Raw genomic sequence first — 9946 nt, forward strand, 5'->3', positions numbered from 1 at the left:
AATCCACCTGCCTAGGCCTCCCAAAGTGTTGGGATTACAGGTGTGAGCCACCACACCTGGCTGATAGATCAATTTTTTTTTTTTTTTTTTGAGACGGAGTTTCGCTCCTGTTGCCCAGGTTGGAATGCAATGATGCAATCTCGTCTCACTGCAACCTCTGCCTCCCAGGTTCAAGCCATTCTCCTGCCTCAGCCTCTCAAGTAGCTGGGATTACAGGCACCTGCCACCATGCCTGGCTAATTTTTTTTTTTTTTTTTTTTTTTTTGGTAAATTTTAGTAGAAATGGGGTTTCACCATGTTAGCCAGGCTGGTCTCGGACTCCTGACCTCAGGTGATCCACCTGCCTTGGCCTCCCAAAGTGCTGGGATTACAGGTGTGAGCCACCGTGCCCAGCCCCAATCAAATTCTTAAAGGCTAAATTACCTTTATAAAACTGAGGACCCCCTAACATTTACCATGTAAAAGTTTCTCTCCTTTTCTCTGTGAAAAAGATGGAATCTACAAATTAAGTAATACCTGTATTTTTACCGATTTAATCTCTCAGCAATTATTTACTGATCAATTACTATGTGTGCTTACTATATTAAGTGCTGGGAATATGATGGTGAGCATAACTAATCCTGGTCCCTGATCACATGTGGCTATGTACATCTATATTAATTAAACTTAAACAACATAAGAACTTCACATCCACACCTGTACTAGTCATCTTTTATGTACTTAATAGTCACATGTGGTGAGTGGCTATTGGGTTGGACAGTGTAGATTTAGAACATTTTCATCACCACAGAAAGTCCTCTTGGACTGTGCTATTCTACAGTGGGGGAGGCAGACATTGATCAAATACTCATAAAAGTATGATTGCAATTGTGATAAGTACTAGGCAGAAAGAATACATGGTAAGATGGGAACATTTCATAGGGGGATATGACTTCTCTGTTGGTTTTCCCAAGGAAAACCTGTTCAAACTAGGTTTGCTCAATGCTTGGAAGTTAGCAAAGCCCTGTGGTGGGAGAGAGCACAGTAATTACAGGGACTGAAAGCAAACTAATGACTGGATCGTGGGGATTGAGGGGAGGTTTGGGTGAGATGAAGGGGTGGAAGGACCACAAAGGGCCTTGTAGAAAGAAGATGAAGAAGCAGAGAGGCTGAGTAACTTGACTTTGTAGTTAGTAATACAACCTGGATTTGACTTCAAAGTCTACGCTGCATAGTAAGTGTATATTCAATGGACTTTGGTTCTGCAATGATCTCTTTTTGCTCCTTCTTTGGAAGTTGCCAAAGTTCCCTCTACTGGATTATTCCTTTAGCATAAAAACATGCTGTAATAATTTCCTTGTTAGACAAACCAAAAAAACCCAAAAAGTCTGGCCAGGCACAGTGGCTCATGCCTGTAATCCCAGCACTTTGGGAGGCTGAGGCAGGTGGATCACAAGGTCAAGAGTTCAAGACTAGCCTGGCCAACGTGGTGAAACCCCACCTTTACTGAAAATACAAAAATTAGCTGGGTGTGGTGGTGTGTGCCTGTAGTCCCAGCTACTCGGGAGGCTGAGGCAGGAGAATTGCTTGAACCCAGGAGGCAGAGGTTGCAATGAGCTGAGATCGTGCCTCTGCACTTCAGCCTGAGTGACAGAACGAGACTCTGTCTCAAAAAAAAAACAAAAAACAAAAAACAAAAACCTTTCGCTATCCTACATCCCTCTTTAGCTCCTTTCCTATTTTTTTTTTGTTTTGTTTTTATAGCAAAACCCTTTAAGAGTTGGGTATACTTACTCCGTCCATTTCCTTATTTTCTATTTCTTGCTGAACTTCTTTTGATTAGGATTTCTTACCTCCCATCATTTTCATAAGTGACCTCCATGACTCAGACCTTACCTTATAGGATTTCTTGGCAGCACTTGAAATAGTTGATCTTCCTTTTTGGAGCACTTCTTCATTGGCTTCTGAGACACCACACAGTCTCGGTTTTCCTCCTACCTCCCTCCAGCTCTTTCTTAGGCTCCATTGCTGGATCCTTTTCCCCTTTTGCAGTTTGAGCATGCCAGGGCTCTGTCCTGAGCCATCTTTATTTCTCTAAATACATTAACTCCTGGGTAATCTTATCTAGTCCCATGGAGTGACAGTTAATTATATGTGTCAACTTGGCTAACGTATGGTGCCCAGTTGTTTGGCAGATAAAAGCACAGGTGTTGCTGTAAAGGTACTTTTTAGATGTGATTACAATGAAATCAGTAGGCTTTGAGTAAAGCTAATGACCATCCATAATGTGGATGGGCTTCATCCAATTAGTTGAAGGCCTTAGAGAAAAGACGGGGGTTTCCCAAGGAGGAAGCAAGTCTGCACCCAGACTGCCTTTAGTCTCAAGATTGCCACATCAACTCCTGCTTGAATTTCTAGCCTATTGGCCAGCCTTGGAGTTTTCAGACTTATCAACCCTCACAACTGTGTGAGTCAATTCTTAAAAAACAAAAACCAAAACAAAAAAAACTCTCTCTATACATGTATCCTATTGGTCTTGTTTCTCTGAAGAACTGTGACTAATACACATGGTATTAAATATCTTTTATATTTGACACCAAATGTTTATTTCTAGCCTTGACTTCTCCCTTGAACTCCATACTTACATATCCAACTGCTTGGTCAACCTCTCCATTTGGATAAATAATAGATCTCTTAACTCATACTATGGATTTGTCCCAAACTATTGTTTTCCCCCAGCTACCATCTTTCTTCCTCCCCTCTGGGTGTTCCTGCTTTTCCTTGAAGAGTGCCATCATTTACCCCATTGCTAAAGCCAGAAATCTAGAGTTATCATTGATTCTCTTTCTCTTACATTTCTTATTCCATCCATCTGTACAACTGTATAACATAAATCTGTACAATTAGCTTTACCTTCAAATGTATTTTTTAACCTCACTAATCAGCCTTTATCATCTGTAGCATCATCTCTAGCTTGGACCAGCACAGTAATGTCTTAGCAGGTCTGTATACTTTTACTTTTTTTTTTTTTTTTTTTGAGACAGAATCTCACTCTGTCACCCAGGCTGGAATGCAGTGGTGGGATCTCAGCTAACTGCAAGCTCCACCTCCTAGGTTCACACCATTCCTCTGCCTCAGCCTCCCCAGTAGCTGGGACTACAGGCTCCTGCCACCACGCCCGGCTAATTTTTTGTATTTTTAGTAGAGATGGGGTTTCACTGTGTTAGCCAGGCTGGTCTTGATCTCCTGACCTCATGATCCGTCCGCCTTAGCCTCCCAAAGTGCTGGGATTACAGGCATGAGCCACCGCGCCCCGCCATATCTCCACTTTTAAGTCCCTGCCCTCCTTAAAGGAGCCTATTCTCCACACAACTGAGCAATTATTTTATCATACAACAATAATTTCCTTCTTTTCACACTCTGGCGTCTTACCACATTTAAAATGAAATTCAAAATCCTGACTATGGCCTGATGATGGATGTGACCCCTGGCTATTCCTCTGACCTCACTTCCTACCACTTTTTTTCCTCACTCATTAGGCTTTAGACATACTGGTTACTTTGTAGATTCTTGGATAAGTCAAGCAGACTCCTAGCTTAGGGCTTTAGTATGTTGAAGCCAGAATAAAAATGTAGAGACAAGTCTCTAAATTAAAATTTTTTATTTGGAAAGAAAGAATAGCAATTTGGGACATATATGCAGACAGGGTGGTCTTCAGTATGTCCAAAGAACAAAGAGAAGGTTAGAGGTTTTAGAAATAGGAGAGATGTTACATATTGCTCTTCAAGAAAGTTCTTTGGGACTAGTTAGGGTTTGGGGAGCCGGCAAGCTCTGGTGAGTGATAGCAGTGGGCAAAATTAGTCCTACAGTATCAGCAAGTTATCATAGCATTTATAGATAAAGCTGGTCTCAGGTTACAACAGGCAGTTTCAGCAGTCAGGCTTGCAGAGAATTACATTCTTGGAGCAATGTTTTGTATCCTGAATGCTTTTCCCCCTAGCCCCTTGGCTCTGATTTAGTTGGGTATGACAAGAATGACCCAATTTTATGATTAGCTTTCATAAGTACCTCCTCTTTCCTCTGCTTAGAAAGATTTCTTCCCTAGATACTCTCATGGCCTGTTCCCTCATAGCACTCTGGGCTCTGCTCAAGCATCACATTCTGAGATCTTTCCTGACTTCCCTACCCTACTTTATTCTTCTTCAAGGTAAAAAGAACTCTTTCAGAAAAGCTTTGTGTGTGTGCGTGCGAAGGAGAGCAATGAAATGGGGTGGTGGTAACTACAAGGGTTGGGGCACATGGGATCATGAGAGCCTTTTCTTTCTTTATGGAGACAGTTTTGCTCTGTCATCCAGGCTGAAGAGCAGTGGCATGATCATGGCTCACTGCAGCTGCGAACTCCTGGGCTCAAGTGATCCTCCCACCTCAGCCTTCCAAGTGGTTAGGACTACAGGCAGGTACCACCACACCTGGTTGACTTTTATAATTTTTTTGTAGAGACAAGGTCTTGCTATGTTGTCCACGCTAGTCTTGAACTGCTGGGAAGCAATCTTCCTGCCTCAGCCTCCCAACATGCTGGGATTACAGGTGTAAGTTACCGCACCAGGTCGGGAGGCTTTTTTAAAATGGTAAAACAACATCGCATTTGTATGATGATGTAAGTGATCAGGTAGAGAACAAGCAATTGATGATTCCAGAGGGGGAGGCTAATTTCAAGACTGATGTTCATTCATTAATATTAAGAAGGAAATAAAAGATGAGAATCCATACACATGTGAAGTTGGCCTTCACTATTCTCCACACGACTGAGCAATTCTTTGAATGTACAACAATCATTTCCTTCTCTTCACACTGTTTGTTTTTTTGTTTTTGTTTTTTGTTGTTGTTGTTTTTGAGATGGAGTCTTGCTCTTGTTGCCCAGGCTGGAGTGCAATGGCACGATCTTGGCTCACCGCACCCTCCGCCTCCCAGGTTCAAGCGATTCTCCTGCCTCAACCTCCCAAGTAACTGCGATTATAGGCGCCCACCACCATGCCCAGCTAATTTTTGTCTTTTTAGTAGAGACGGGGTTTTGCCATGTTGGCCAGGCTGGCCTCGCACTCCTGAACTCGTGATCCACCTGCCTCGGCCTCCCAAAGTGCTGGGATTACAGGCGTGAGCCACTGCGCCCAGCCTCACACTGTGGTTTCTTAACATATTTACAATGAAATCCAGGCTGGGTGCGGTGGCTCACGCCTGTAATCCCAGCACTTTGGGAGGCCGAGACGGGCAGATCACCTGTGGTCGGGAGTTCGAAACCAGCCTGACTAACATGGAGAAACCCCATCTCTACTAAAAATACAAAATTAGCCGGGCTTGATGGCGCATGCCTGTAATCCCAGCTACTCAGGAGGCTTTAGGAGAATCACTTGAACATGGGAGGCGGAGGTTGTGGTGAGCCGAGATAGTGCCATTGCACTCCAGCCTGGGCAACAAGAACAAAACTCTCTCTAAAAATAAATAAATAAATAAATAAAAATAAATAAAATGAAATCCAAAATCCTGACTATGGCCTGATGATGGGTCTGACCTCTCACTGTTCCTCTGACTTCACTACCTACCACTTTTTTTCTCACTCATCAGGAGATAATAAGAGTGAAGGCAGAGAATATGGCAGCTTGCTGGTTGAGAAGAAAATTTAAGGGAGTTCTGTCTGATTGGTGCTATTTTCTTAAAGTAGAAAGTAGGTCATGAGCTAATGCAAGGTGTAGGGGCATTAGAAGTTTGAGGAAAGAGGGATATGTGTGAAACAGTCATTTTGGATCCTGAGAAAACAAATATTCCAGGGATGCAAAGGATTGCTGGGCAACATTGAGGACGCATTTGAAGTTTGTGGTCTTGACTTTAAAGTGAAATCACTTTTAATTTCTGTGTTTCCTTCAGCAATGTTTTGCTGCTTTAAGTGGAGTACAGAATACGTAGACAGCTAGGTTCAGCAAGGGTGGGCCTTGCCATGTCAGCGTGACTGAGAAGTTTAGACTTCATCTTGAGGGCCCTAGACAGCTACTAAAGGTTTGAGTAAAGAAGATTTGGGTGTTAGAAAGATTATTCTAGCTCAGTATGGGGTGTGTGTGTGTGTATGAGAGAAAGGCTTATTATAGGTAGAACAGTAGTTTAATATAATAGGAGCCTTTATCAAACACCTGCATATATTTGTTACAGCTTAGATGACAGTTCAGGAACATAGAGAGGTCTATTTCCAGTATTTTCGGAGTACCTACTATATACCAGATTCTGTAAAGACAAAATAAACAAGGGTTTGCCTATCCAAAGCTCTTGTAGAATATTTGTAATTATTATTAGGTATTTGGGGGACAAAGAAGAAGGAAGGTGCAATTAACACTGGTTGGAAATCCGGGAAGACTCCCAGAGGAGGTGATATTTCAAATGAGCTTTGAAGGACTAGGTCCTTAGGGAGGGAAGATAATTCTCAAAAGGAAGAATGAGCCCAGTCAAGAGATGCAAAATGTATGATTAAAACATTTTATGTTTATGATTTGCTACAGCCAGGCACAGTGGTTCACACCTGTAATCCCAGCACTTTGGGAGGCTGAGGCAGTCGGATCTCTTGAGGCCAGGAGTTTGACCACCCTGGCCAACATGTTGAACCCCCATTTCTACCAAAAAGACAAAAAATTAGCCAGGTGTGGTGGTGCATGCCTGTAGTCCCAGCTACTTGGGAGGCTGAGGCGTGAGAATCGCTGGAACCCGGGAGATGGAGGTTGCAGTGAGCTGAGATGCACCACTGCTTTCCAGCCAGGTCAACAGAGCAAGAGACTGTCAAACAAACAAATAAATAAATAAATAAATAAATAAATTGCTGCATGATGAGAAATGATGGAAGAAGATGAGGTTCTTCCGTTAACCAGCAACTAAATAGAACTAAGGAGTTTTTCCTTGAGAATTCATGACAAGGGTAAGGCATCTAGGCCCTTAACAGCAGCAAGAACGATTTGAAACAAAAGAAGATAGTTTTAAAATGGTGATTTTTAACTTAAAAGAAAAATAACTACATGGTGCTACTCTGGGCATCTTTGCTATAATTTGCTCACTTAGGAACAATGTGAAGTTAAAATGCCTTATCTAGCCTGTTTTGGAATGCCGGTAGAAAATATTAACTATAATCATGCTGAACTGTCTATACAAGATGCTTTTAATGGCAAGGCTCTTCATATCAATCCTTATTACTTGCTTTTAGTACATTATTTCAAATTAAATGATCCTTCTGTGTCCTAAGTCATGCTTTTGAAATAAGGTGTATTTTCGATATATTTCTAAGAAAGAGAAATTTATGACCCTGGTTCATGGGTCATTGTGTAGACTAAATGAGATAAAGGCATATACAATGATTAATACAGAACTTGGCTTGGGAGCCAGGAGTAAATGTTTTGTGTTCTCCCTTAGACCCAGTCTTTTCATGTTTTTCCTTCTTTTCTCCATAAATCACATTGTTTCCTGAACACCCATATACTAGATCCATTCTGTTCTATGGACTCCAGAATCAGGTGAAACACTCATGTCAATAATCACCTTACAGGGGAAGTGTCATGTTAGTGTGTGTTGTGTGTGTGTGTGTGTGTGTGCCCCTTTAGAGGGCGAGGAAGCTAAACCAAGCCTCTGAGTTTCACCTTGGAAGGACCTGGCAGGACCTGGCAGTGGTTGCCTGTTTGTTTAGAGGGACTGTAGCTTCTGCTAGCCGTTGGGAGCCTGCAACGCTCTCACCTGAGAGTGCTTCAATCTGGCATTATCCAAAGAAGTGGGAAAGACATTCATTCATTCATTCAGTCAGTCAGTCAGTTATTATGTATTTATTCAGCAAATATGCCTACCCTGCTAGTGCGTGGTGCTGAGTAAGAACATGAGTAAGAGAAGGGGAGCATGAGAGAGAATGGCTCACCTTAGTAGCAGCAGGTGGCTGGGTGCGGCTGGAGTTAAAAGACATTCAGTTTTTCTTAAAACAATAAAAACTAAACTCAGAGTCTGATAAGGAAGAGGTGCTCTCAGGGGAAGTTGGGTGTGTTCCTGAGAATTTGTCATTTCTTTTCAGGATTAGTCAGGATGAACTCCACGTTTCTTTTCAAAAGCCTAATAACTTCCTTCAGGGGATTACCAAACTGACTAATCCATGACCTTAGGGCAGTGGGTCCCAAACTTTGCTGCCAACTCGAATCACCTTTGGAGTTTTTTTTTTTTTTTTTTTTTTTTTTAAACGCAGAGGCCCAGGTCACACTCCACACCAATGACATCAGAATGTCTAGGGGTGGGAGCCAGGCACTAGAATTCTAAAGACCCTAACGTGATGACAACAGCTAGCAAAGTTCTGGAGCTACTGCCTTAGGGCATAGTCTAGTTTCTTCACTAAAAACACACTTATTCCAAATTTGGTTCCAGAATTGCCTTAAATTTTTTTTTGCTCTGTTCTTAGGTTGGGGGCGGCTATGAGCAGGCAGAGGATGTGGTGTCACCCAATTAGGAGCTCTCAGCTTGCTAAGCCAATTAGCATAGGTTGCCAGGGCTGCACGAGGAGTGGATTTCTGCTTTGTCATTCTGACTCTGGCAGTTAGCCCGCCCCCTCGGCGCAGGGCGTGGCTTCTCGTAGCCATTAGGAAACAGCAACCCTTTCACCTCAGTTTCCTTCGGTCCAGCATTTGCGGCGGAGCAAAAGGTGGTCGAGTCCTGAAGGAGTGCCTGATGTCTTCATCATTCTCAAATTCTTGTAAGCTCTGCGTCGGGTGAAACCAGACAAAGCCCCAAGCCCAGGGATGGGAGCACGCGGGGGACGGCCTGCCGGCGGGGACTACAGCATTGCGCCTGTGGGGAGCGGTGTGCGTCTCGGGGAAGGGGAGATACTTTAAGGCGTGTCTGAGCAGACGGGGAGGCTTTTCCAAACCCAGGCAGCTTCGTGGCGTGTGTGGTTTCGACCCGGTCACACAAAACGTCAGCATGTGGTAGGTGAGACCGGCACCTGTAGGCTGGCGGTTTCCTTCCTCTTGCTCTTTGTAGAGACAATTTGCAGAACAGCGGAGAAAATGGGTATTGAATCGTTTCTTACAGAGCCTGAGTCTTGAAATGTAGATGACAATGTGTTGAGTGGACTGACAGATCCTTGACAGCATTAAGAAAGCATAACTATGTAAGAATGCTTCTCCAGGAATTTTCACACCATTTAATCAGAAATCCTGAGACGCTGGCAAAACACCTGGGGTCTCCATGTTTTTACAAGTGGGGAAAGCAAGGCTCGGAAAGATCAAGTGGCGTGCCCAGCTGGACACAGACTATTAAATGGGGCGGCGAAGACGACCCCAGGGCTTCCTCACTCTCTCACAGGATAGTGATTAAGACCGTCAACCACATTGCCTGGATTTGAATCCTGCCTCTGCTGTTGAGTAGCTCCTTGAGCTTGGACAAGTTTCTTAGCTTTTCTGTACCTATTTCCCTGTCTGTAAGTTGGGCCTGGTAATACCTACTTGTAGAGTGGTTGTGAAGTTGAAATGAAATGTTAATATATGTGAAGCAGTATAGATATATTAGCTACCATTATTACCATTAAGCAGCTCTCCTTTTTTTTTTTGGAGACGGAATCTCAATTCTGTTGCCCAGGCAGTGCAGTGGCACAATCTTGGCTCACTGCAACCTCCGCCCCCCGGGTTCAAGCGATTCTCCTGCCTCAGCCTCCCGAGTAGCTGGGATTACAGGCACCTGCCACCACGCCCTAATTTTTGTATTTTTGGTAGACACAGGGTTTCACCATCTTGGCCAGGCTGGTCTTGAACTCCTGACCTCATGATCCACCCGCCTCAGCCTCCCAAATAAGCAGCTATACTTTTGAATGTTGGTGTGATTTATGTCTCATGAATAGGCCTCATGTCAGTGTAACTGTGGAATCTCTATGCTCCACTGAGTTCACCCCTTTGTGAAATTTTACCGT

The 9946-nt window shown here is 43.4% G+C and overlaps 1 protein-coding gene across 1 annotated transcript in view; it reads left to right on the forward strand.

Moving 5' to 3' along the window:
* The first annotated feature begins 8624 nt into the window (after positions 1-8624).
* Positions 8625-9946, forward strand: part of TXNRD1 (thioredoxin reductase 1) — a 64251-nt gene continuing 62929 nt past the window's right edge. The window contains exon 1 of the mRNA XM_008004482.3: positions 8625-8734. The gene's annotated coding sequence lies outside the window, so the exon portion shown is untranslated. The remainder of the gene's footprint in view (positions 8735-9946) is intronic.

The sequence above is a fragment of the Chlorocebus sabaeus genome, chromosome 11 (genome assembly GCF_047675955.1).
Source record: "Chlorocebus sabaeus isolate Y175 chromosome 11, mChlSab1.0.hap1, whole genome shotgun sequence".
Lineage (NCBI taxonomy): Eukaryota > Metazoa > Chordata > Mammalia > Primates > Cercopithecidae > Chlorocebus > Chlorocebus sabaeus.